The sequence below is a fragment of the Ursus arctos genome, unplaced genomic scaffold (genome assembly GCF_023065955.2).
Source record: "Ursus arctos isolate Adak ecotype North America unplaced genomic scaffold, UrsArc2.0 scaffold_8, whole genome shotgun sequence".
NCBI classification, from domain to species: domain Eukaryota; kingdom Metazoa; phylum Chordata; class Mammalia; order Carnivora; family Ursidae; genus Ursus; species Ursus arctos.
The window spans coordinates 30,535,980-30,563,260 of record NW_026623100.1 but is presented as its reverse complement, the minus strand read 5'-3'; the positions used below and the strand labels follow the sequence as shown (position 1 = coordinate 30,563,260).

Genomic DNA, 27,281 nt, shown 5'->3' with positions numbered 1-27,281 from the left:
TGGTTCTGTGAAATTTTATCACACGTGCAGATTAGATTCAAATAACCACCACTATTAATTGGGGTAAGAACTGCTGTAAAAATAGTTCAATAATACTCATCTATATAAAGAAACTCCCTTGTGTTACCTCTCGATATTCACACCCTCCCCAAAGCCCTAACTTGTGCCAGCCACTGATCTATTCTCCATCACTATACTTTTGCTACTTCACAAGTATTATGTACATGGAATTACACAATATATAATTCTTCGAAGTTGGTTTTTTTTCACTCGGCTTAATGCCCCTGAGATCCATTCATGTTGTTGCATGTCAAGAGCTCCTTCTTTTTTATTGCCAACTAGTCCTCCACTGCATAGCTGTGCCACAGTTTGTTTCTCCATTCACTCAATGTAGGACATTTGGATTATTTCTAATTACAAATAATTACAAATACAGCTGCTATGAATATTTATGTACAGACTGTTCCCTGACCATGAGTTTTTAATTCTCTAAGATAAATTCTCAGGAGTGCAATGCTTGGTTACAATAAGTATAAGTTTAACTTTATAAGAAACAGCCAAACTGTTTTCCAAAGTTAATTTTTAAGGGGACAAATTGATCAACTTTTCTTAGTAATTTTCATTATTTTGCTTTCATATAAGCTTGAGATTTAATAAATATTCACTTTTAGTTTTTTCTTTTAGTTGTTTTCTTTGCATTTAGTTTTTTTTTAAATTTAAATTCATCATTAGTTTCTGATGTAGTGTTTGATGATTCATCTGCATTTAGTTTTTAATACATCCAGAATTTATTTTGGTATATGGTCTAAGGCAAAGGTCTAAGTAATTTTTTTTCTAAAGAGCCAAACAATTATCATAATCCCATTTACTGAATAATCCTTCCCATACCCATTAGTTTATGATATCTTCTTTCTATATACATTTAACTCTCAAATGGAATCTATGTCTGGGTTATCCTGTTCCTTTGTAATAAAAAGTCAAAAGGGCCACAAGACAGATTTACATTAAAAGTAAAGGGAGAATTAACAACAAAAGTCCTAGAATAAAACCAGACCATAAATTGATACTTTCAATGAACTGAAGCCCAAGGAATATTTCCTGCAATTCACAGTTGCAAAATTAGATACACGAAGAAAATATTTTACTACACAATTCAACCAGTTTTGTAAACTCAAAAAATAAAACAACCACTTTCTTCCAACTCTCAGAATAAAATTTCATAAGATCTTCCAGCTATAGGGAGAAGGTACCTTAGAAACCACTTAATTTAATTAGATATGAGGAAAAAGAGGCCTATTGGTAAGCAACTTTCCTAAAGGTCATACAGCTGGTTAGTAGAGAATGGCTTCAGAATTTTGAAAAGGATCTTTGAGGTCAATGACTGGTCAGTCACTGAGAGTTATTTGAAAGAAATTGAACAAGTCATAAAAAAAAGAAAAAAGACTCCATTGTAATGTATCTATTTTAAACTGCCCTCCTTACAAAATCAGCATCATAAAGAAGAAAATGATGGCTTTACTTCTGAAATACCTTCTTTTCTGCTGATTTAAAGAGAAAAGGCAGATAACAGTAAAAGATACATATAAACCCTATTTTCCTCCTTTGTCCAGAGTCCTGATAACCCCTTCCAATGCTTAGGTATACAGGGTAATTTGACCTCTAATGGTTTCCCTGTGATTATGATTTCTATTTTTAAAAAATACTGATTGTTAATGAGTGTGTGGAGAAAAGGACATTTGCACACACATACTGCTGGTGGGTGTGTAAATTGTTAGAAGGCTTCCAGAACGCAATCTGGCTATACTATACAAACTGTTTTTTTTTTTTTTCTTTCTTAAAAACAAAACAAAATGCTCCAAAGGGATTACTTAAGCAAATCATGCTTTGTCCTTCCAATAGGATACTATGTAGCCATTGATATTATGATTCCTTTTTTTTTTTTTTTAAATTTAAAAGCATTCACAATATTGGCAACATGTCAAAAGGACACAAAAGCCAGCCTGAAGGGATTCTTAGTGGTAAAATCAGTGAAAACTTGAGCATCAAAATAAAGATAATATTGGGGGGCGCCTGGGTGGCACAGCGGTTAAGGGTCTGCCTTCGGCTCACGGTGTGATCCCAGCGTTATGGGATTGTGTCCCACATCAGGCTCCTCCGCTGAGAGCCTGCTTCTTCCTCTCCCACTCCCCCTGCTTGTGTTCCCTCTCTCGCTGGCTGTCTCTATCTCTGTCGAATAAATAAATAAAATCTTTAAAAAAAATAAAGATAATATTGGATTATAATCCACTGAATAAAAGAATCAAGTGTCAGTCCTCAGATATAAACATGTAAGAGATACTGCAGTTTCAAAGTATCTCCCCACAACATACTCAGTTACAAAGAAAAAAGTGTAACTTTACAGTGGTGGAGGCTGACACTTCAGCAAATGATCAAAGTGAACGTCATTAGCAATGGGAATACTGAAATCATGCATCACCTGACAAGATGCAGTAAGAACACAGGATCACTCCTGGAATATTCCTGCCCAAAATACACAACCTGAACCTATTCATGAGGAAACTTCAGACAAATTCAAATTGAGAGACAGTCTACAAAACAACTGGCCTGTAATCTTCAAAAGTATCAATGTCATGAAAATTAAGGAAAAGTTTAAGAACTCTTCCAAATTAAAGATGACTAAAGAGACACGACAAGTAAATTCAACACTTGATTTTCAACTGGCTTCCCTTTCTATAGAGGTCATTATTGGGACAACCGTGAAACCTGAATAGAGTCCAAGGAGCAACGTGTTGATGCTAATTTCTTGATTTTGAGGGCAGTATTGTGGTTATGTAAGAGAATGTCTTTGGTTGTCAGAAATGCACACTAACATCCTTGGGAGACAGGACATCAGGTTGGTAACAGTCTCAAATTATTCTGGAAAAAGATTATTTGTACCGAACTTGCAACTTTTTCTATGTTTGTGATCATCTCAAAATGAAAATGAAAAAATTAAAAGCATTCAAGATTTATGTTTGCATTTAAAGGTGCACATTGTATAATAAATATGTGCTACTTATATAGTATCTTATTTTTAAAAATTGTGGCAAAATATACATAAAATTCACTATTTAAAAATATAAAAAATTACTGTTTTAACCATTTTAAGTGTACAGTTCAGTGGCATTAAGTACATTCAAACTGTTGTGCAACCATCACCACCCATCTTTAGAACTCTTTTTATCTTCCAAAATATTAAAATGTTTTCTGTACTCATTTTTATTTATTTTTTTATTTTTTATTTTTTTTTTAAGATTTTATTTATTTATTTATTTGACAGAGAAAGACAGCCAGAGAGAGGGGGAACACAAGCAGGGGGAGTGGGAGAGGAAGAAGCAGACTCCTAGCAGAGAAGCCTGATGTGGGGTTCGATCCCAGAACGCTGGGATCACGCCCTGAGCTGAAGGCAGACGCTTAACGACTGAGCCACCCAGGCACCCCTCTGTACTCATTTTTAAAAACAGATTTTATTATTTATTTGAGAGAGAGAGACACACACACACACACACAGAGACTCCACACTGAGCATGGAGCGCGCGTGGGGCTTTATCCCATGACCACGAGATCATGACCTGAGCTGAAACCAAGAGTCGGATGCTTAACCAACTGAGCCACCCAGGTGGCCCCGTTTTTCTGTATTCATTAAACAGTAACTCCCCATTTTCCCTCTTCCCAGCTCCTGCAACCAGCATTTTATTTTATCTCCATGAATTGGACCACTCTAGGTACCTCATATAAGTGGAATTACACAGTAGTTGTCCTTTTGTGACTGGTGTATTTCACTTAGCATAATGTCCTCAAGGTTTATACATTTTGTGTAGCATCCTTTTCAAGGCTGAACAGTATTCCACTGTATGCATATACTATCATCTGTTGGCAGACAGCTGGGTTGCTTCTACCTTTTGGCTACTGTGAATAATGCTGCTATGAACATAGGTGTACAACATACCTTATCTTTTTTTTAACTTTTTGTTTGGAAACAATAGATTAATATAAACTTGCAAAAATAGTAGACACCTGCACACCCTTCACCTAGCTCCCCCTAATGGTTAATCTTATACAGTTCTAGCACAATAGCAAACCTGGAAATTAACCATGTTGGCACAGAACTATTAACTAGACTACAGACCTTATTCAGTCCTCACTTTTATAAAAAACAAAAACAAAACTTGCATCCACTTGTGTTTGTGTGTAGTTCTGTTCAATTTTATCCCATATACAGATCAGTGTAACCACAACTATCAAGATACAGAACTGCTCCCTCTCTCGCACCCCATCCCTGGGCAACCACTGACCTGTTTTCTGTCTTCACAGTTGTAATTTCAAAAGTGTTATGTAAATGAAATTATACAATATGTAACCTCTTGAAGGTAACTTTTTTCACTAAGTATAATGCCCTTAAGGTCCATCCTGGTTATTGCATGTATCAGTAGCTCAATTATTTTTATTGCTGAGTAGTATTCTATGGTACAGATACACGAGTTTGCTCAACTACTCATCAAATGAATGACATATGGGTTATTTCCTATATTTTATTATTATAAGTAGTACATAAACTACATTAATAATATACGTACCAGGGGCATATTTAAATAGTATACATATTAAAGATGCTAACAACATTAATGTACAGGTTTTTGTGTTAACCTAAGTTCTTATTTTCTGGGATAAGTGCCCAAAAGTGTGATTACTGGGTTCTATGGTAAGTGCACGTGTAGTTTTCTAAAAGCCTGCCAAACTATTTTTCAGAGTGCTGTACCATTTTACCTTCCATAATACTTTACTTTTTTTGTTTTTTTAAAGACTGTATTTCTATTTATTTGTCAGCGAGAGAGAGAGAGAGCATGAGCGCACAAGCAGGGGGAGCGGTAGGCACAGGGAGAAGCAGCAGGCACAGGGAGAAGCAGCCTCCCTACTGAGCAAGGAGCCAGATGAGGGATACGGGACTCGATCCCAGGACCCTGGGATCATGACCTGAGCCAAAGGCAGATGCTTAACCGACTGAGCCACCCAGGTGCCCCCATAATACTTTACTTTTTAAAGAACCATGTGTGATGTTTCTTATTAGTAGAATCTGTTCACGGTTAACCTACTGCTTTTCCTAAAACTTTTCATTGTTTGAAAAATGAAATATTTTCCTTGGTTCAGGCTTATTTCAAACTCATATGTCAAGGAAATACCAAGATCTGAATCAGAAAGTTTGTGATCAAACCAACAACACAGAAAATAGTTTTCCTGTCACATCTTGAAAAAGTACTCTCTTTCTCCTTCTAGATGCAACAGGCTCTGTCAGCCTCCCAGACTATGAATGTTTCCTTCTTTCTCAAAACTGTGTCACCTACTGATGGGAAGAACTTGGGCTACACATTCCCCTTCAGCGGGTCTTGGCTTTGGTCCATTCATCCTTCAAAAATCTTAGAGAATGCTACTCTCAAGTTCCAGTCAAGAATGACAACCAGCCAGTGTGGAGGAAGCTTGAACTTTCCAAAATTTTCCAACTCAGTAAAATTTGTTAGTTGAAGTATTATTTGTTTTTTTTTTTTTTTTAAAGATTTTTATTTATTTATTCAACAGAGATAGAGACAGCCAGCGAGAGAGGGAACACAAGCAGGGGAAGTGGGAGAGGAAGAAGCAGGCTCATAGTGGAGGAGCCTGATGTGGGACTCGATCCCATAACTCCAGGATCACGCCCTGAGCTGAAGGCAGACGCTTAACCGCTGTGCCACCCAGGAGCCCCAAGAAGTATTATTTAATTGTTAACTGAAGTATTTGTATGATGAATTAGCATAGTAAGTTTGACTTAGACAAATCCCCCCCCTCCTTTTTTTTTACACAGAAAATATAGACTTTAAATAGCTATTCCTACTTAACAGGAAAAAGGGATAGATGAGCTACTTTAATGCTGTGCCTGGCACACAGCGACCTTAATAAATGTTTCTTCGTCCTTCTTAATGCACTACGTATTCCACACCACAAGGAGTTCTAATCAGTTGTCTAATTTCTTTATAATCTTAACAAGCACATGCACAGGTGCGTGTGTGTGTGTGTGTGTGTGTGTGTGTGTAGAAGGGTGTGTTCAAATTCCCATTTTTATGCCTGCTTATTCCAGGACCCCTTAAACAAGTAATTGTTTAAACAAGTAATGGGGGTATCTAGGAAAGGGTCAAGTCATAGTATACACAAACAGTAGACATGGGGCTTTCATGCTTGGGTAATAAACGGGGTAACCTGAAGTTAGTTAGAGCATGCAGATAGAGAATTTGGCAGACCTCCTGCACTTTGGAGATATGCCCATGGGAAATCCCATCCTTAATACAGAGCCTAGGGACACTGTACGTGAAAAATAGTAAATAAAAATGCAAGCCAAAGAAGACCTTCAGGGCTACAAACCATGAAAATCAAAGGATCCTGGGTTTGGTAATTCTATTATAGGAGTCCACTACAGAGGGGCCAGGGGACTAATCCACAATCCGAGTAGCAATCAGCAGTGGAATCCTGAGTCCTGTGTCAGATTAGCAGCCAGGGTAACAAGGCATACAACGGGCCAAAGCGACTCAATATGAATCTCTCACAAGAAAGGGAGCTGCACCTGCTCAAGGAGTGCCAGCCGCAGGTCTGAAACGGTCATGGAAAAGAAGAGGTGGTAGGTCTGTAGGCAGAAAGCTCTGGGCTCAAGTGGAAAGGTGGGCTTGGGAACATAGAGGAATGAAAGGGGGAATGGGGTTAACTATCATCCTCAGACTAGCCGGCAATTTAAAAATAGTTTCCCAAAAGGAACAAAGTTGGAGTACTTAAGTTACCAGGTATCGAGACCTGGTTTAAAGGTACATGTTATGTGATAACAAAGATGCCACTGCAGTGTGGAGGGGGAAAGGACGAGCCTTTTTTTTTTTTTAAACAAATAGTGCTAGATCAAGTGAATACCCACACAGGGGGATCAATCTTTGATTCTACCTAATAACTCACACAAAAATCAGCTCCAGACAGACTGTAGGCCTAAACGTGAAAGGTAAAAACAATCAACCTTCTTAAGAGATTATTTTCATGACCTTAGGGAAGGCAAGGTGTTTTAAATAGGCCACAGAAAGCAGTAATCATAAAAGAGAAAATGATACATTGGACTTCATTAAGATTTAAAACTTCTGTTCACCTGAAGAACAACATTAAGAGGGTCAAAAAGGCAAGCCACTGCCTGGGAGAAGATATCTGTGGTACATTAGCTGTCAAAGAAGTCATAGCCAGAACATACACAGAATTCCTACAAATCAATGTGAGACAACCCAACAGAAAAATGGCCAAAACACCTGAACAGGTAAATCACAAAAGAGATTATCCAAATAGCCAGTGAGCATATGAAAAGTCGTCAGGGAAATGCACATTAAAACTACAGTAAGACACTACTATACACCCACCACAACAGCTAAAATTAAGACAAAACAATTTTAATCATAGCTTCCAAAGGCAACAATATGGAACAACTGGTATTCTCATACTTTAACGGTTCGAGTGTAAACTGGTATACCCACTTGGAAAACTGTTTGGCAGTATTTACTAAAACTGTACCAGGTATATACTCCACAACAGTGAGTATATACATGCACTGAAGGCATGAACAAGACTGTTCATGACAACTTTATTCTTAACTAAAAATAACCCAAGTGTCCATCAGCAGAATGGTTAAAATGAATAATGGTATATATATATATATATATATATATATATATATACACACACACACGAATAGGGTACGTTATGAATTATTATTACATGCAACAACATGGATGCCTATCACAGACATGATGTGTGGAAGAAACCAGATACACACACACAAAATACATATTGTGTGATTCCATTTCTGGGAAGTTTAAAACAGGCAAAACTAAACTACAGTGTTAATTCCAAATAGGGGTACCTATAGCAGGTACAGTATTGACTGGAAGGGGGTATAAAGGGGGTATGTGCTAATAATGTTATTATCTCTTGATCAGAGTGCCAGTTACACAGGCACATATATTTGTAAAAATTCATCCCATTGTACACTTAAGACTTATATACTTTGCTGTATGTATGTAACAATAAAAAACAAAAAGTGTGTCTCAGAAAATCAACATACTTAGATTAACAACAACTACATTCCAAGTGAATGGATATATAATAATAAGCATACCATTCTATTACAAAAAAGTTGTGCTTATTTATACTTTGCCTAACTCTGGGATTTCAGGTAATATATGTATGTCTCAAAAGGTAGCATAGTGTAGGAGAAAGATCTTGGACTTGGATTCAGATTCTAGGTTCAGATTCCAGTTTCCTCATTTACTAGTTACGTGAGTTTGCCCTCCTTGAGCTTTAGCTTCCTATCTATAAAAAAGGGCTAGCAGTTCCTCCCTGTCGATGCTGTTGTGAGGATTACAGATAACAGACCTTCGGTACCTGGCACATTCTGTGCCTCAGCAAGTTATCAACTATCATTACATTTTAACTTAAACCAAGTCTGTGGTTCCAACCATAATCTACCCTTAACAAAAATCTAAGCCAATGTTGGCTTAGTTGCCAAAAAACATTCTCATGACTTGGCATATACTTTAAAAGGTCACTGAAAGAGTAAGTCACTTAAGAAAAATATTACTAACCACACTAAAGATACAAGACATTGACTTTATTGCCAATTTCTATAACTCACCCCTGGAAAATATGAAACAATGCCCAAGGTGGAAGGACTGAGACCACAGTCTCTGAACTACTACTACTACTGGTAGTTCAGAGCCTCGTAGTCGTTTATTAAAGGAACGGAGGTTTTGATGAGGAACAGGACAATGTAACCCAGAAGTCCTCACTAGTAACCTGAAGTAAACTGGCTGTAGATACTATCCATTTAGCGACAAGACCACGAGAATAAAGGCTTCTAAGGTACCTGGTTGGGATGGAAAGGATTCTACATATTCCTCTAAGAGTTAATCCTTGACCATCCCTCTATCCTCCATCATTCACACAGTGATTTAACTATCTTAGGGTCTTCGGGCTCACATTTGGTGGTAGTCGTGGGGTCTCTAAGAAGCCCTTTAGGAATTTCCCAGATTCAAACACTGAGAGAACCTTGCAGACAAGCTAAAAATGCACCAGAAAGAAACTCCCACGTTTTACAGGGCACCAGCCAAGCTACATCAACATGCAGCCAGATAAGCACACCCAGATTATACAATCCCCAGCTTTACTGAGGACCTTTCACTCCAAATTTAGTTTTACTGGACTGGAATGGGGGTGGGGACAATGGAGAACACAAACAAGCAGAAGGACGGTGGTAAGAAAAGAGAAAAGACAACCAACCATATCCGAAGTTGTGCTACAAGCTTTGAGCAGCGCAAACCCCCCAGCAAGGTTTAGTTAATGGATCACACACACAAAAAACGCTACCTTCTTACCATGATGTCTGACGTTTTTAATGAGTCACTTGTCAAATCCTTTGAGTGAGTGATGGGGGAAAATGTGTATTTTCTTTAGAAAAATGAAAGAAAATGTTACATAAGCAATTAACAACACCAATTTGCATTACAAATGTTGCCTGCTACTGCAGTTCAAATTATTCAAATCTTTACTGTAATATCCCCACGGGAGTTTTAAGATATGATCAAAATACACTGTCAATGAATCTGCCCAGCCTACATTCTGCTTAAGAGTCATATCATCTTGTCTCAAAAAGAGCCTCCTTCTGAGTGATATGAAGATAAGATTCTAGTTAACTTTCTGGTTTTCGATACATCTAGAGATGACTGCACCATGCATGTCACAAACGTTTTCATGCTTCTAAAATTGACAATCTATAAGAATGATAATTTTCATTTTCTCTTTTTGAGTGGTTTGTCCTCAGCATCTTATATTGGCTCTATGGTGGCTAATAAAACAAAGAGAACCCCTAAAAACAGATGTTTTTTAGTAAAGAATTGAGGAAAGTTTTGTTGTTATTTGTTGGTAGGACTCCCTTCAACATAGGCTGTAAACTTCAAGGCTATTTAATAAACCTCCACAATTCTGAAACTGAATATTTTTAAGAGATCCCATAATTCCTTCAAACTTGCTGATTTAAAAACAAAACCCAAGACATCATAGATACCAACTGCGTAACATGCAGTATTATTTAAAACATTTGTTGAGGGGCATCTGGGTGGCTCAGTTGGTTAAGTGTCTGCCTTCGGCTCAGGTCATGATCCCAGGGTCCTGGGATTGAGTCCCTCATTGGGTGGGCTCCCTGCTCAGTGGGGAGTCTGCTTCTCCCTCTCCCTTTGCCCCTCCACCCCACTCACGCTCTCTCTCTCTCAAATAAATAAAATCTTAAAAAAAGTTCATTGAACAAATAGTATATTCCAAGTGCTTTCATTTTCTGCTCACGCCAATATCAAGTTAACATTTATTCAATGCTTACTATGTGTTGCTACTATGAGAAAAGCATTCATGAATTATCTCATTTAGTTCTCATACTATGCTATGAGGTAGGGATTATTATCTTCATTTTACAATAAAAGCTTAGGGAGGTTAAATAATCCCTCATGTTAGTGTAACTACAAAGCAGTGAATCCGTCACAAGTTAATAAAATACCTGAAATATGTCTTATTGCAGAAATAATTGACAGCAAATACTGGAATTACAAGAATAATCCCTTAAAGGTTTCTGAGTTGTCCAGAAAAAGGTTTCTGAAACTTCCACAATAATTTGGAAGGAAAAAAAAAAAAAGATTCTTACAACCTAACAACCAACAAAAATGCCAAGAGGCGAATGTCTTCTTTCAATATTAATGTACATGGTAATAAAAATGTGGTGAAGAATGAAACAAGCAGCAAAATATCTTTATAACTAAGCTGATCACCCTCAAAAGGCCAGACTGCCAAAAATAACCACCGAATTGTCTGTCTTCCCGATTTTGATGTCAATAAGGATGATTCACAAAAGTGCAAATATCATACATAATGTAAATGACATAAGCAGCAACTCACATTCACTCTTCAATGAATGTTGCTAAACAGCAATAAGAGTTATCATTTTACAGATGGTCGTTTTCAAAAATTCCTAAGAAAGAGCCCTCCTTTTTCTGTATATTTTAACTTTCTACATAAATCCATAAGGCATTTTATTTGTGTTTGTATGGCTGCACAGTAAAAATTAAACAAGATAAATAAAAATAGCTGAAATTGTTTTACCTTTAATTAACCCAATCAACTGACCATATTTGAGAGATTACTAGCTACTATTCCCCAAAAGGTACTTCAACTTGAAATTGAATAAATGATATTGGATAACTGCTGATAACAAAGACAACAGAACAGAAGCAGCAGTGAGGAAAGATGCATTAGCCCTGGGATAAAGTTTTTTCCCTAGTACTCTGTACACAGTTACAGAATAAATTCGCCACCTTAACTTTTCCCTCTCATATCCCTGAAACTTGATGACAAAAACAGAATCTAAAAGCAGGAATTATTTCATTTTCATGTCCTTTCACTGAAATCGTGCCTCCATCTACAGTATTGTCTAGAGATAACCCCTGGACCTTCTGTTCTCTATCTGAATTGCTTGCTCAGAGGACCCTTTGAATTTCTCCATTACTACTGACGCTTTCTCATCAAGCTTGTAAATATTCAAGAGTCTTCCAACCTCAAACAAATCAGAGCAAAACAAAACAAACTCCTCCCTTCTGTGTCCTTCTAGCTCTCCTCCTCCTCACCACCAAGCTTCTTCAAAGGGCCCTATCTATTCGCTATCTCTACTTCCTAACCTCCCACTCACTCCTCAACCCAGCACAATCTGGCTTCTTTCCTACCACTCCACTGAAACTGCTCTTGCAAGAGGTACTTTACTTGAGCTCAAAAGACTGGAAATGTTGTGCAGGAATAGGCAGGCCTCTGTTGTTGGCCACTGCATCCTCAGGGCCTGGTGCACGGGAGGAACTGAATACACTATTATTGGTCTTGCTGGGGCATTTACTCCAATGACCACTCATGAACTGTCTCCTCCTCCACCTCCCACTAGGTTTCTATAACCCTAGCTCTGGTGCTCCACCAAGTAAGTTAGGAAACACCGAGGTTCAGTTAAGGTAAGTAAGTGTGATCTGAGAGAGGCTGGTCTGAAATGTAACACATGTAAAAGAAAGCAAATCCAATCATTTGTACTGCACCTGTCGGAAAAGAGAGTATGTTGAGAGGGGTAGTACTTATATGCAAGCTAGGGGAAAAAACAGCTAAAGGACAAATTTTTGTTCATGTGTTTTTAACAGACCAGCTAGTATGACTCTCTGCTTTGATTTGAGACAGTTTCTCACCATAAGTGGAGGTGTCAGCTGGTGTCTCCAGAGCGTGATGTGACTCTGGATGGCCCAACTAATTTCCCCTGCTCTTGTTCTCTGCTACCAGCAACTTTAGTACTCCATGTTAAATTTCCCACAGATTTGCAATCAGCCGACATGAATAGCTGACATGTTTTGAAAGAAATTTCTTGCTGTAAAGCTTTAGATTTAAATTCTGGTCAAGACTGATGAGTTAAACCTCAAGATCCCAAGGTATTCTGAAAAAAATAAAAACCAAAAACACAAAACCAACTTTGTGAACCTTCAAAACAGAACCCCGCCCCCCAGTCTGTAACTAAAATACGTGTATGTTGGCAGGCCTTTGGCAGCTGCCCTTCCTGACAGCGCTACTCTCCATACTATAAATGCCTACCATGAGAGCAACTCACCTTTTAGAGAAAAAAGCCATCTAGTAAAAGTTCTAAAACTGCAACCAAAAGCAGTTAGAATTCAATTATTTGAGCTAATGAGAAAGGATGCAGTGTCCTACATAATCTCTAACTCACAAATTTGGCTATAAAATATGACATATGTAACAGATTTACCTCACAAATTGTCTTTGCTAAGTGGTATTTGTTACTTTAATTTGTTCCCTGACCACCTATTGAGAAAAAGATAACCTAGAAACATGTGAGAAGGAAACCAGATGATGAATCAGACTTAAAACGAGTATAAATCATCCACAAATAACAACATATAATGACATTCTTGGGGTGAGTTATTATAAAACAAAACCTTTGTATATGTGAAAAATCAAATATAAACACATTCTGAAACAGCGCTCAGGAGTGTATGTGTGTGTGGTATACACAGGTAATGCCACAAGTAGGTCTCCCTGTACTGATAACTTTCGTGGAACTATGGAAGGAATTCCCATAGCAAACAAATTCTAGGTGTTTGACCTTTTAATGGTGTTGTTCCTTGGTTTAAAGTTTTACTTTCTCCTGAGAGGTAGAAAGGCTAAAGGGTAAAAAGAATTTCACCAAACAGTACTTATCCTTTACTCTCTGGGTACTCTTGATAGTTCTAGTTCACTTTTTCTTAATAGCTGTCAGGATCCCCTAAATTGATTTTACAAACCTAAATTTACAAACCAGAAATAGGACATAACCCAAAGTAAAAAAACAAAACAAAACAAGACAAAAAGGACACTGAAGAATTTAAAGAAAATGACCAAAACTAACAACTTCCCCTAAATACTATTAGTACCACTGAGGTTAGGGAAATGCAGGTCCTTCTATACAGATGTTACGAAAAATGTCAATCAATTAAAAAAATTTGAAATTTGTCCATATTTTTTACCTTTAAACTATGTAAGCGGCACGATTTAAGGTGACTTCAAACTTCTGCAGTATTTCTATTCTTGGTATTTTCTAAGACATCAATTCTTCTATGATCAGCTTTATAGGAATACCTCATTTTACAGTCTTGTAGCCATGGCTTAAAGTTTGCTACAAGAAAAAAAATTCAAAATTACCTCTGTGCAAAATCTTAGCACAGAATTTGTGTTAATAATGTATGTCTACCATAACAGTAACTGTTTGCACACATCAATTTTGTTCAAGGTTTAATCCCCCTCGCAATAATACTATCATTCTCTTTCCTTCTGATCCACTTCCTCTAAATCCAATTACTGCTTCCAGCATATATAAGAGGAGGGAACAGAGCTTCTTTCAAAACAAAGAACTCCTCCTTGATCTGGTGCTTACAAGGACAAAATGCATTCTTAAATTACATTATTTGAATGAACCAAGTAATTTGATAAAATTAAAGTGTTCCTCTTCTCTTCACAGAATTTTACATATAGTAATAAAAATTACTGTTTATTTTTTAAATCCATACTACCCTAATCTAGGAAGCAGGCCACATTAAGAATAAAATTAAAGGTATTATTGGTGGAAGTAAATGTTGGTTCATATTTCGGGCAATTCTGCAATATACCAAAAATTTTAATGCATTTTTTTTGGACTAAACAATTTCATCCACAAAAATGTATCCTATAGAAGCATTCATACAAGTATGCAAAGATCATTCCACATAAATGTTAATTCCTATATAGTTTGTTTAAAGAGCAACTGAAAATAAATATTTATAAGGAATAGCCTTTAAAATATAGCCTTTAAAAAAAAGATAAAGCTACATTACTAATTAGGAAATGTGTCTAAAACACATTTTTAAGTGAAAAAAAGCATTTCTGGAAGGCAATCTCTCTTGATTCTCCTCTTACCATAGCCTTTCTCCTCCTTCAATGGATCTGCTTCTTCTGCTTGCCTCTTAAATTTCAGTGTTTCCCAAGTCTTGGCCTCCCCATATTCTTATACCGGAGAAATCTCATCCAAGTTTTGTTTTTATATATTCATAATGCTGAAACCCTATCTATCTACAGGCTGCCCAACCTCCAGATCCAACTACCCAAATGCCTTTCTGAATATCTCTACTTGGATGTCCCAAAGATATCTCATATTCTCCAATTCCAAAACTGAAGTCAACCTCTACTCAAAGAACAGAAACCACTTCTTCCTATACAACATTCTGAATTCTGAGTCCAGAAATCTGTGGTGTCCAGTGTTAGCCCTGACCGTTCCTCCTTTGCCACCCCATCCCACAAATTAAATCTTCTATATTGCTTGCTATGTTTGTTTTAACATCCCATGACCAATAGCTTATTTCAGGGCCTCATGATTTTTGGCCAGGATTACTACAGTCTACTTAAAACTCCTATCTTATCCAACATAGCTAAGATACTTTCTCTTTGCTCCGTTCAGACAAAAGGTATCCCCTGGTTCCTCCACGGGCACTGTTTCATCTAGGTTGTCACATGTCATTTCTTCTAACTTCCTATCCTTACCTGTTTGGAGAACGCATTTACTATACCTTCACACCCTATTCAGTCATGAAGTTTTCTGTGAAGTGAGATCACCAATACTTACCAAATTATTATATCACAGGTACTATGCTAGGTGCTATTCATACACTATCCAATTTAATCTCAACCACCCATTTTTATAGAGGAAAAAACAGGCTCAGAGGTCAAATAATCTACTCAAGGTCCCATAAAGACTAAGTATGGAAAGTAGGGCTCTAACATTACAGCCAGTGTTCTTTTCATTATGTTAGGTTGCCTTTCTGAATTAATCCTTCTTTATATCTATCTCTTTTATCATATTCAACAAAGTAAATCAAATTTGTTTCCACATTTTTCTTCTCTAGTAGCCTGTAAACCAATGTTACTCACTCTTAGCTTTGTATTGTTTTCCTTTTTTAATAGAACAGGTGGACCTAAAGATCAGTATTTTTTTAAAAGTTTCCAAGATGATGCCGATTGTCAGCAAAGCTTGACAGACACTGAGTTAAGTTCCCAGAGGATAATAATATCATTGGACTTTATAACTTTGGGGATGACATAAATGTCTGTAAACTTCATTGCTGAACTCACTGATACAGGTAAATCAATGAAATTGTAATGTTCCTTATAAAAGGTTTTCCCCTACTTACAATTTAATTGTACAAACATTTCTTAAAGTGCTGTCATTTACATTTATCTGAAAATATCACAAAGAAATTCACATTCAAGATTTTAAAAAAGAAAGAGTTCACAACATAAAATTTTTGATATTTTTCCTAAATAAACTTGGAAAATTTCCTTAAAGGATCAAATTTAAATTACTGCAATAATCCTTGAAACAGATGCAATTAAGTATATAATTTAAATGTTGTAGAATCCTTGGAAAAAATAAAATCATGTTTAAAAAATTTATCAGTTTCACTTGCAGCTGAATATTAAACGAATGTGAACAGCAACAACAGAAACTTCTCTACTTCCAGAAACCAAGGTCACTGGTAATCTGATTAAAATCTGTACTTTTTATTTAGTTAGGTGTGACACTTGCACTGTGTTTCAGGTAAACTTCTGAAACCTAATGAGATGGAAAGCTGTTATCGGCCAGCTCATTATGATATAGAGGAATGTGTCTGAAATATGAAAGGAGTAAGAAGAAATGATGACTTAACTGGAGGTAAAAAGTAATGAATATTCTTTTTTTAAAAAAAGTAATGAATATTCAAACATTCCAGTTTGGGCTTCAGGAAAGAGAAAATTTGAATGTGATACTCGAAACTCCTGGTATTTTTTTTTTTAAAGGAACAAAGATGCTATTAAAAATATGCAGTGCAGAAGAGTTAATTTATCTCTTAATGTAGATTCACTACTTTTTATAAATAGCTACTAAAAACAAAAGCCTTAAGAAAAGAAATCAATGCCTCAGACTTTGAGTGTCACTGTAGCAGAAGTGTCTTACCTGAAAACACTCCAGGTCAACATTTCTGCATCCAAGTAACAAACAATTAAGATGAGAGATGATTAACTACAGCAAAACAGAAAATACTACAAAACATAAGCAATGACTAAGAAGAAAACAACAACAAAAACACCCACTTTGGTGGGTGGGTGAGGCAGAAACATTATTTATCTTATCTCTTTAAACGACTGTGGCCTTATTAAGACATATACAAATATTAAAGATCCTCCTTGAAAGTCTTGCTTTGAAAAGTATCATTTGAAGTTAGCACTTAAAGAATAATAAGACGTGAATTAAGAATGATATCCTCTAATACCTAAACATGGAACTGTTAAATTTTATTTAACATAAAAATTCAATGTTAGCAATGTAGAATTCTTACATTTGTTTTTAAACTTGTATTTTATCTATTTTTTTGCTGCTCATGTGAAATGGGGTCTCCACTTCCATCCTATTTTCTAACTGCTGAGTACTATTTATAAAACTGAAAGCTCCTGTTACTTGTAACATTTACCATCACATCATAAGCAAACTGGAGTAGTTTGACCATTTCCTTTCCAATTCTTACGTCTCTCTTTTTCTTTATTGATTGTGCCGGCTAATGCCTCCAATACCAAATCTAATAGTAGTGGTGATAGCAGGCATTAGTATTCACCCTACATTAAGATACTGATTTTTGATTTGAGGTGTATACATTTTATCATATTACAGAACTATTCAATAATTCTTACTTTAAATTGTTTTGTTAAAAAAGTTAAAAATGAGTTTCAAAATTTATGGAGAGACTCTGTTAAAGTATTTATGGAGAGAATTACATAGTTTTTCCTTAGGGCTGTTAAAGTAACAAAAAAACCCAATACTTATTCATAATTGTTTTCAACATGTTCATAAGGGAAGCCCAGTTTGTGTTCTGCTGCAGGAAAAAGATATGTTTCCAAATAATCAAATTAGCATTGTCTTAGATTATTTGCTAGATTACACACGTGTCAAACAGAAATACTTAACTTACTTGATCCAATTTACTCCTTACTTTCACTTTTACAAGTAGGTCTCAAACTTAAATTTTCTTGTTAAGTATGAAACATACTCAAATTAGTAGTGTAAGTTCTTCCAGGTTTCATCCAGGCTCTTTTCTTATTCAGCTTCCCCCCAAACAATCTCATCCACCTAAGGCTTTAATTACCACATTCTAGGACTCCCAGATTTCTCTCTACAGCCCCAGCCCTCAAACCTGAGCTCCAGACCTGCCAGGCCAACTCTCTACTAGTTCTCTCCATTTAAATTCCTCAACTCAAACTGAGCTTAACAGGAAGAGAACCCAAGCTTTTTTTCCTCAAAATCTGGTCCTCTTCCAGGGCTCTCTTAACTCCGGGAATGGCCCCTCTACCTACTTAGTTACTAAGTCAGAAACATGAGAGCCACCCTTGACAAAGCTCCTCTCACCTTCCCCTATCTTCTAAAGAATGATTTTTATCTCATAAATCCCTCAATTCTAGAATATCTGTACCTCCTTTCACCTCCTGTGACTTGTTCTGGTCTAAGCTGCCATGATCTTAAACAGCCTCTTCCTGACTGGTATTCAATCACGCCCAATCCAAATAATCTTTTTAAAAGTCAAACTGATCAGGGCGCCTGGGTGGCTTAGTCGTTAAGTGTCTGCCTTCGGCTCAGGGCGTGATCCCGGCGTTCTGGGATCGAGCCCCACATCAGGCTCCTCCGCTATGAGCCTGCTTCTTCCTCTCCCACTCCCTCTGCTTGTGTTCCCTCTCTCGCTGGCTGTCTCTCTGTGTGTCAAATAAATAAAATCTTAAAAAAAAAAAAAAAAGTCAAACTGATCACACTGATTCTCTGCTTGTGATAAAGATTTTTTAAAAATCTTTAATAAAGTCTATATAAGCCATTCCCAGCTCTCCAGTCACCTCCTCTTCTCTTCCCCTATTGTTTCCAATGCTCTAAACTAGGCCCTCTTTCATTTACTGAAAGGCAAACATTCTTTTGTGCCACAGGGCCTTTGCACTGGCAGTCCCATTGCCTAAAACATTTCCACACATCCTTCAATTCTTAGATGAGGGATCAATTTCTCAGGTAAATTTCCTAACACCCTTCCCCAAGTCCTATATTTCATTCGGAGCATAAGAACTGCAGTAAGTTATAGTCTTATAATTTGAAAGATTACTGTGCAAACTGTGTATCCTATGAAAAACATACTAACTGAAATATAAGAAGCGATTTTTAAAAACTTATTTACTGCTTTCCAGAGTAGTGAAGTTAATCTTATATTTCATTTCCATAGATAAAAATAAGTCAGTGTCATGCTCCAGAGCAGTACTGTCCAACTGAAATACAATACGAGCCACATATACAATTTTAACTCTTCCAATAGTCAATTAAAAAAGCAGATAAAATTATATTTTGCTTAACACAAAGCATCTAAAATATTATTTTAATATATAATCAACCTAAAATATATGTCTTAACAGTAGTTTTTGAAATCTGGTGTGTTTTTTACACTTAGAGCCCATCTACTTGGGACTGGCTTTATTAAAAGTGTGACATGTAGCTAGTGGTTATTGTACTACACAACATAGTTGCAGAAGATAATATTGTATTTCTTGTACTTAAATAGCTTGCTAACATAATCAGAGTTATTTTAAAAAGAACATGGCATTAAGAATTTTTAACTTCATATCAAATAAGGATACATCTCCTGTTTAAACCCTTCAAAAATGTTTAAATTATGCAAATATTCCATACTGCTAAAAAGCCTAAATCCAAAGTAAAAATTCAGGTAAACAGTTTAAAAACTGCATCTTTGGGATTCCTGGGTGGCTCAGTCAGTTAAGCATCTGCCTTCCACTTGGGTAATGATCCCGGGGTCCCACATTGGGCTTCTTGCTTGGTGGGGGCCTGCTTCTCCCTCTCCCTCTGCCTGCAGCTCTCCCTGCTTGTGCACTCTCCCTCTCTCTCAAATAAATAAATAAAATCTTGGAGGAAAAAAAAAAAAAAAAAGACTGCCCCTGCAAAGGGGGGCTTAATTAAAAAAAAACCCAAAACTGCATTTTTACTGATCACCTGAGGAGATTAAATGAAGATGGGTACTCTCAAACACTGCTTGTAGGTAAGTGATTTCATTTCAACCCCTTGGAAAGCATCTGGTTTTCCCTTTGATTTAGTAACTCCACTTCTAAAACTCAGTCCTATGGAAATAACCAAAAACAAAGTCAAAGATCACAAACTTTTCCACCAAGATACAATCTGATTCATACATACATGTGCAGAGGACACTCATATACCCACAGGGGGGAAAAAACTGAATGCAATCCAAAATGTTTAGTTACCTCTTCGTAGTGTGATGACTAATATTCCTTTTAACACATATTATTCCTTTTAACATATATTTATTGAGTGTTACTATGTGCCAGGCATTAAAACAGATGGGCCCTGCCATCAAGGGGCACACCAGTTTTTTCTTTATGCTGTTCCATATTTTCCAAATATTCTATAATGAACATATTATCCTTTCATAATTTTAATAACCAGAAAAATATATTATGGAGTGGATGCTGATATGGGCAAATCAACTGTAAAGGGACATCCACCTGGGGAAGAATTTTAATATAGCCCTGAATATTAATTTAGATGAAAATTTTCTGAAATGGTAAGAGAAATTTAGTTGACTAACACAAAACAACCTACAACACTGTCTGTATGATAAGACTTCGGTTTGTTAAAAGGGCACACACACACACACACACACACACACACAATGTGGGGAAAGATATACATCAAACTGTTAACAGGGAGGATTTCTGAATAACAGGAATGTGATTTTTCTCTTCTTCTTCTTCTTCTTTTTTTTTTTTGCTTGCCTATTTTCTACAATGCCCCTGTAATAAAAGACTACTTTAAAAAATCATAATATATATATACCCACTATTTCTGAGCATCTACTACATACATAACTGTGCTAGGTTCTGTAAGAGGTAGAAATGAGTAAAAGGAGTCACAATCTTAAAGAAAACTACAATTAATTAGGGGGAACAACATAAGAGAAAAATAAAAGTAATTAACACAAGCCAGAATATAAACATCAAATGAAGTAAAATGTAGTTACAAGGATTCTAAGAAAAAGATCTTACTTGATTGGGAAGAGGAAGAATGGTGAAAATGAGAAAAAGCTTCATGGAGATAGAATCTGAAATGAAAAGGATTTTAACTGATAGAGGTAACAGCAGGCACTAAAAATAATGTATGGGGCAAGTGTCAAAGAACAGTAAGTCACATAACAGAGTTTGGTTAGAATGTAGGATATATGAAGGAAGTAGGCAGTATGCTGGGGAAAGTAGGCTGTGAAGGCCTTGAATTTTCAGAAGGGAGTACCTTGTAAGTTTTTTGAATTTAGCAATGGGGAAATTACTAGAGGTTCCAATTCAAGAAATTGTCCATATCACTGTAACCACCTCCTAATGGAATCTTCCTGCTTCCACTCTTGCACTCCTATAGTCTATTTTTTGTACAGCAGCCAGCCAGATTCTTTTTTTTTCCCCCACAGCCAGATCCTTTAAAAACATAGATTATGTCACATCTCTACTCAAAAGCCCTGCAATGGCCTCCCATTTCACACAGTAAAAAGCCGAAGTCATTAGAATTTCTACAAAGCCCTGCAACACTGCCCTCTCACCCTCTAACTGTGATCACATATACTACTTTTCCCCTTGCAATTCTTTGAATAATCCGGCATACTTCTGCTTCTACCACTCTTCCCCTGTATTCTCCTCACCAAGTTCAGGTCTTAAGCTTTCTCTGAGCCCATCCTATATAAAACAGCAAGCCCCAACAACAACAACCTCCCACTCCTGTCTCTAAGACAAAAAGTCTGTACTCCCATATCCCTCCAAATGGACTGTTGTTCTCTGTGATACTTAACATCATCTGCCATCTCTATACTTTATTATTTTTATTTTTTATTTTTTTAAAGATTTTATTTATTTATTTGACAGAGAGAGACAGCCAGTGAGAGAGGGAACACAAGCAGGGAGAGTGGGAGAGGAAGAAGCAGGCTCCTAGCGGAGAAGCCTGATGTGGGGCTCGATCCCAGAATGCTGGGATCACGCCCTGAGCTGAAGGCACATGCTTAACGACTGCGCCACCCAGGTGCCCCTCTATATTTTATTTTTTTAATCCCCATAAATACGCACACACAGGCGTGCGTGCACACACACACCCAAATGCAAGAAAATGAAGCTCAATAAGGGCAATTTTAAAAATTTGTTCATTTCAGTATCCCCAGCATCTAGAATAGGACCTCACATATTGCAGCAAGAATGAAAGGAAGAGAATACCATGGTGTTAGATATTTAGTTGAAATGGTTTATGGCACTTTTTAAGTATTTACATAAATAGAACCTACAGTGAATTTATTCTAATTTACTACTTTATTTTCCTCTGGGAACTATTCAGCAAAACAGTGCTTATAAATTAAGCTTTGAGCATACAGAGAACCTTTAATTTACTAGCAATTTATCTCTGCAAGGTTTACTTAAGTTATTTGAAATAGGGATGGTGGTGATTGAGGAAGAAAGGGGAGTGTATTAAACCTATTTTCCTTCTTTTTTCATTTCTCCCAAACTAACGAGCAATGATTCCCCACCCCTCTGCTTCCTCCCCAGTGTACAGTTTCTGACTTTTTCCTTTTCCCAGGGAATAGGTCTAATCCAGACCTATGAGCCCCAACCCCAGGGTAAGGCCAGAAATAGAAACTAGGAGTGTGATATAGGGCTGTGGAGATGGTTGGAAGGAGTAAGAGGAGAGCCCAGGCAAGAGAGGTTACTGCAGAGGAACCTCAGAAGGGGAACAATTCTTTAAATATTTTCAAGTTAGAACCTCCTTATATCTTAAAGGGAAGTCAATACAAAATAACACTTAACTACTTCCCTGTCCTCTTTTTAAATATACAATGCTAAAAGACAAAGTGATACTTTATTTTAAAATGAAAAACCTGACCTTTTATTTTATTGATTTCAAGCACACAAGTTTAGAAAAAAATATAATGAGTAAGTATCCACCACCTAGCTGTGTTAAATCTTAATCTTTTACCAAATTGCTTCAGATTTATATTAAAAACGGTAAAGCTATGGTTGAAAAACAGTCCCTTCCTAGATCCTTTATCCCTCTTCAGTTTTTCAGAGGTAACTTTTATTCTCATTTGGTATTTATCTTTCCAATGAATGTTTTTGTACTTTTGCTACATATTCCATGATTCCCAGAAAATATATTGTATAGTTTTGTATGTTTTAAAAACTATATTAAAACTACATAAATATGATAAGCAAAACTATCATATTACATCCTGGCTCTGTTACCAGCTGTTTGACCTTAGGCAAGTTGCTTAACATCCATGCCTCAGTTTTTTTTCTGAAAAATGGGGATATCACCTACGAGTTTATAGGGTTGTTCTGAGGATTAAATGAGTTAATATACTTTATATAAATCACTTACATGAGTATCTCACTCACAGTAATGTATATCAGCGTTAGTAATTATCATAAAGTTGCGAAAGGACCCGTGATTGTGTGTATGATATACACACACTCTGCGAAAAGACTAAGTATCGAATTGATAGATATTACAACCCATATAGTGCCAGATGTTCTTCAAATTGTGTAAAAACTATAAATACATATGAAGTTCAGGCTGGAAAGATTCACTAGCCTAATTAAAGAGGAACTGAAACTGCTCAGAGAGAATGAAGTCCTTACTTTTTAACTTATGAATTGTAGGTAACATTAAATTACAATATAAACATTTGATTTAAATGGTTTATGACAGTTTAAAAATACCTATATACTTAATGGCCTCCTTTTATGAGTTTTGGGGAGTAGGGTTAGGAGAGAAGGGGTATTCCTCAATGAGAAGCTATTCAAAGACTTTTTAGACTGCTAAGGGAAGCACTTTAGGTTTCACACAAAAATAAAACATTTGGTACTCAAATTTCACTTGTTTTCTGAACTTTTAACTAACTGCAAGTAAAACAAATTAAAATTTTAAATGATGTTTTATAATAGGATTCATCTAGATTACAAAATTTTCATAAAGACAACTGGATTCTGCAAAATTTATCAATGCAATTATGGATTCAGTATCTAATTATGGACACATTAAAGGATTATTTTTATAACAGTCTCTAGGTCAAAAATTAGAAAACAGAAAAACAAATGCCCTACATATTATGTGAATTCTAGTGAATTTCTTACAAGAGCTTTTTAAAGGTATAAAATATATCTATACTTTGAAGATCAATTAATATATCTAACTGATACATAAAGGAATTCAATCTAATGAGTATTTACTAGGTGTCATTTACTGGGCTAAATATTTTATACAAGACCTTTAAATCCGTGTGCAATATCTTCATAGACAAAATTAACAAGGCTACCATAGGCACTCTGTATAGACACATATACTTCTGCAAATTTAAAAATGACTAGTACAAAAGCCAACATTTAAGCCGGCAAAGCATATAAAATGTAGATAAACTGTGCAAATTATATCAATGGAATAGTGCTGAAACAATTGTTTCCCGTGGAGTTTGGCATATTTTAATGTCTAAAAGGTTAACTAAAAGTAACAAATGTAAATTCAAGGATCTGTCTCCCCCTCCCACCCTCAAAAGAAAAAACAAACAAAAACCAAAAAACCCAATTCGGAGTATGAGAACGTACTCCATGAAAGCCAGTGAACAGGGAAGATTAAAGTTCAAAAGTAAAGTTTTACTTTTCTTCTCCTGAAGTGAGAACTTTGAAACGGAACCACTGCTTTTGTTTAATGTGCCCCCTTCCCATGCTCCCACTAAAATATTTACAAGTCCTTTCCACGGCCCCCAAGAGAAGATTCAGTGGGAAACCAAGCTAAAACTTACATTAACCACTAAGAGAAAAACCCAACCATTCTCAGTACTTTCCTAATGGAGAAAAGACCTTACCCCTGTTCACCCTATACTCTTGTCCTCTGCCCAAGCAAGACACTGCACCTGCCAAACTGGAAGCGTAAAGAATAATGGCCCAACTTTGCGAACGCAATCTGGGGAGAAGACACAGATTATTTCTTGAGGAGTGCAAGAAAGGAGAAGGAAAGATCCTTTCAGGAAGGGATGCATGAGCTTTGGGGCTCTCCTCTGCCTGCTGGGAGGACTCCAAACCCGCTTGCTTCGAGACCCTTGGAAGCAGCCACACTCCGGTCGCAGCCGGCCTCGGGCCTGGGGAGAAGCAGGCAGTGTTTACACCTGTCACGAGGAAGGGGGAGGGAAAAAGAGGAAGCCCGAGCAAAGCCCCAAACTTCTCTACAGCTCCTGGAGAGCAGCCGGCCGGAGCTGTGGGCAGGTGGAAGCGGAGGGGCAGGGCGAGCCGGCGGCGGCCGGGGATGTGGGAACGGTTCACACTTTCCCGGCCGGTGCCCGGGATGGCGGGGAGGGATCTGTGCGCTTTGGGCGCTGCCGCCGGCGTCCTCGCACCCGCCGCGGAAGAGGGCAGAGCCCAAGTCCGGAGCCCGCAGGCCCGCAGAGCCGTCCCCGTCCCCGTCCCCGCAGTCCCAGGCTCCGCGGCAGGCAGGTGCTCCCGGCCCGGGCAAGGGTTCGGCCAGTGGGCCGGGCCGGGTCCCAGCCCCCTGTTCCCCCCGCACGGCCGGGGAAGCGGAGCGGTGGCGCTTACCTGGCTCGTTCGGGGCGGCCGCGATGGGCATGGCTCAGGGGCCCGGGGAGTAACTGGCTCCCCGGGGAAGGACCGGCTAGTCCGACGCGAAGCTGGTGATAGCGGAAGGCAGGCTGCTTACAGCCCTGTCAGCGAAGCAGCGCCATGGACGCCCACCCGGAGTTTCAGCGCTGTCGCGGGACCCCCATCCCATTACCCTCCGCCCTCTTCCGCCGCCGCCGCCGCCTCCACCTCCTCCTCCGCCGAGACCCCCCGCCCACTCCACACACTCTCCCATCATGCAGCGGGGGAACCGCTGCCGCCGACACGTCACTTCCGGGCGCAGGTGGCTAGGTCGGGGCCGGGCGCTGGTGGGTGCAGGGGGGGTTGGGGGGAGGACACTCCAGGGGAATTAGTGTCACGGAACGCTTACCCCTGCGCAGGCGCGGTCGTGCAGAGTGCTGGCCGCCATTTTGGGTGTGGGCAAGCTGCCCTTTTCTTTTACTTCCTTGCGAGTCATCGAGCTGTTGCGGAGAAGGACGTCTTTCCGCATTCCGCCTCCCGGTGAAGCTGCGCTCAAGGCGAGGGACAGGTGTTTTTCAGTCTGTTAACGATATCGTTCAGTCAGGACCAAGTTAAGTCTCTTGCTCTCCAAATAAAATTGCCAAGATTTTGAAATACAGAGCCATATCTTCACCAAAAACCTACCGGAGAGCCCTTATCAGCTTGCCCTTTTCGCCCCGTAAAACGACTTTTCATTCAGTCCAAGTCCCTTCCTCTTTTTAATTTAAACTGACAGAAGAGGAAGCTGGTGGTTGATACATAACAAAGAGATTGTTATAAATCAACCTTAAAAGGGAAAGCACCCGCTGAAGACTGACAAATCGGCTTTGAGACCAACAGGAAAAAAAATTGGGAATTTTGCTAACAGATGGAGACGGTGGTAATTTTTCATAGATGCTGCGGGAGAATATCCAATGAAGCTAAAGATACCAAATCAACTTATGCATTTCCCTAGCAGGGGTCATAACGGATTCTTGAGGAGTTGGTCATTTGCGTTTTTATGACCTTTCCCTCTTTTTATCACAAATACCTGTTAGAACAGCGACCACTGTAAAAATCAGACTACAAGGCTTTAAGAATTGTTATATCTTCCGGGATGATGAGCCTGGGGTACCTACCCTGCAAATCATGAGCCCTGCTGAGTGCTCATTCTGCTCACTTTGCCAAACCTGCACCGGTAATTTGAATAGTTTAATATAGTTCCAAGACAGCAAAGCTCAACAGCTACGCAAAGAAACAAGGACGGAAAACACCCCCTCAGCCACAGAGAAGTGTCCACCCCCTTGAGTGGCGAAATTATACAAATCAGGGGAAAGATAAGGACAAAAGCAGTTCATCACGGTTTATCCCGCCTCTGCAATGTTCTAGACAAATTAACTTGGAGCGCTAAAAGAGACCCGCATTTGTCTTTTTACAACTCAATCGCTGTAAGAAATACGGAGACTGCATCACTTTAAATTGGAGTACCAATTGCTTTGTGGTGGTACTGGATTTTTTGTTATTGCTCAGTCACTAAAGAAAGATCTATATGGCTTGTCAAATTCCTATTGTATTTCGCCCCCTGCTGGTGTAGCTCGCGTGCAACCTTGAAAAAAATAAATGTATATGTCACTATAAATGTTTATTGACCAAGAAAAGAAAGAAAAATATATGTGTGTTTGTATACAGACTGGAAATGAACTGACTTTAGGTGAACACATTCTTGTCTTAATTTGATAGCTCTACTAACCAGAAATATCGGAATAAGAGCATACGATAAAATCCTATAGCAGACCCTACACCAAGAAAATGTTTAAATTGAAATAATGAATTTAAACGTCAAAAAGTTAAAAAGTAAACCCTGCTTTGGGAAAAATATCTCCCTG

General features: G+C 37.9%; 1 protein-coding gene across 32 annotated transcripts in view; it reads right to left on the bottom strand.

The window, feature by feature from the left end:
• AFTPH (aftiphilin) overlaps positions 1-25,682 on the bottom strand; it is a 65,215-nt gene extending 39,533 nt beyond the window's left edge. For 4 of the 32 annotated variants that reach the window (XM_048222594.2, XM_048222605.2, XM_048222599.2 and 1 more), the window contains exons 1-4: positions 25,375-25,654; positions 20,809-20,864; positions 13,674-13,822; positions 9,462-9,534 (exon numbers count right to left, since the gene is read on the bottom strand). The gene's annotated coding sequence lies outside the window, so the exon portion shown is untranslated. Of the gene's footprint in view, positions 1-9,461; positions 9,535-13,673; positions 13,823-16,669; positions 16,695-19,741; positions 19,867-20,808; positions 20,865-25,374 lie in introns of those variants that run through there. The other 28 variants (XM_048222606.2, XM_048222598.2, XM_048222615.2 and 25 more) reach the window with 21 other exon arrangements.
• Between the last annotated feature and the right edge of the window lie 1,599 nt (positions 25,683-27,281).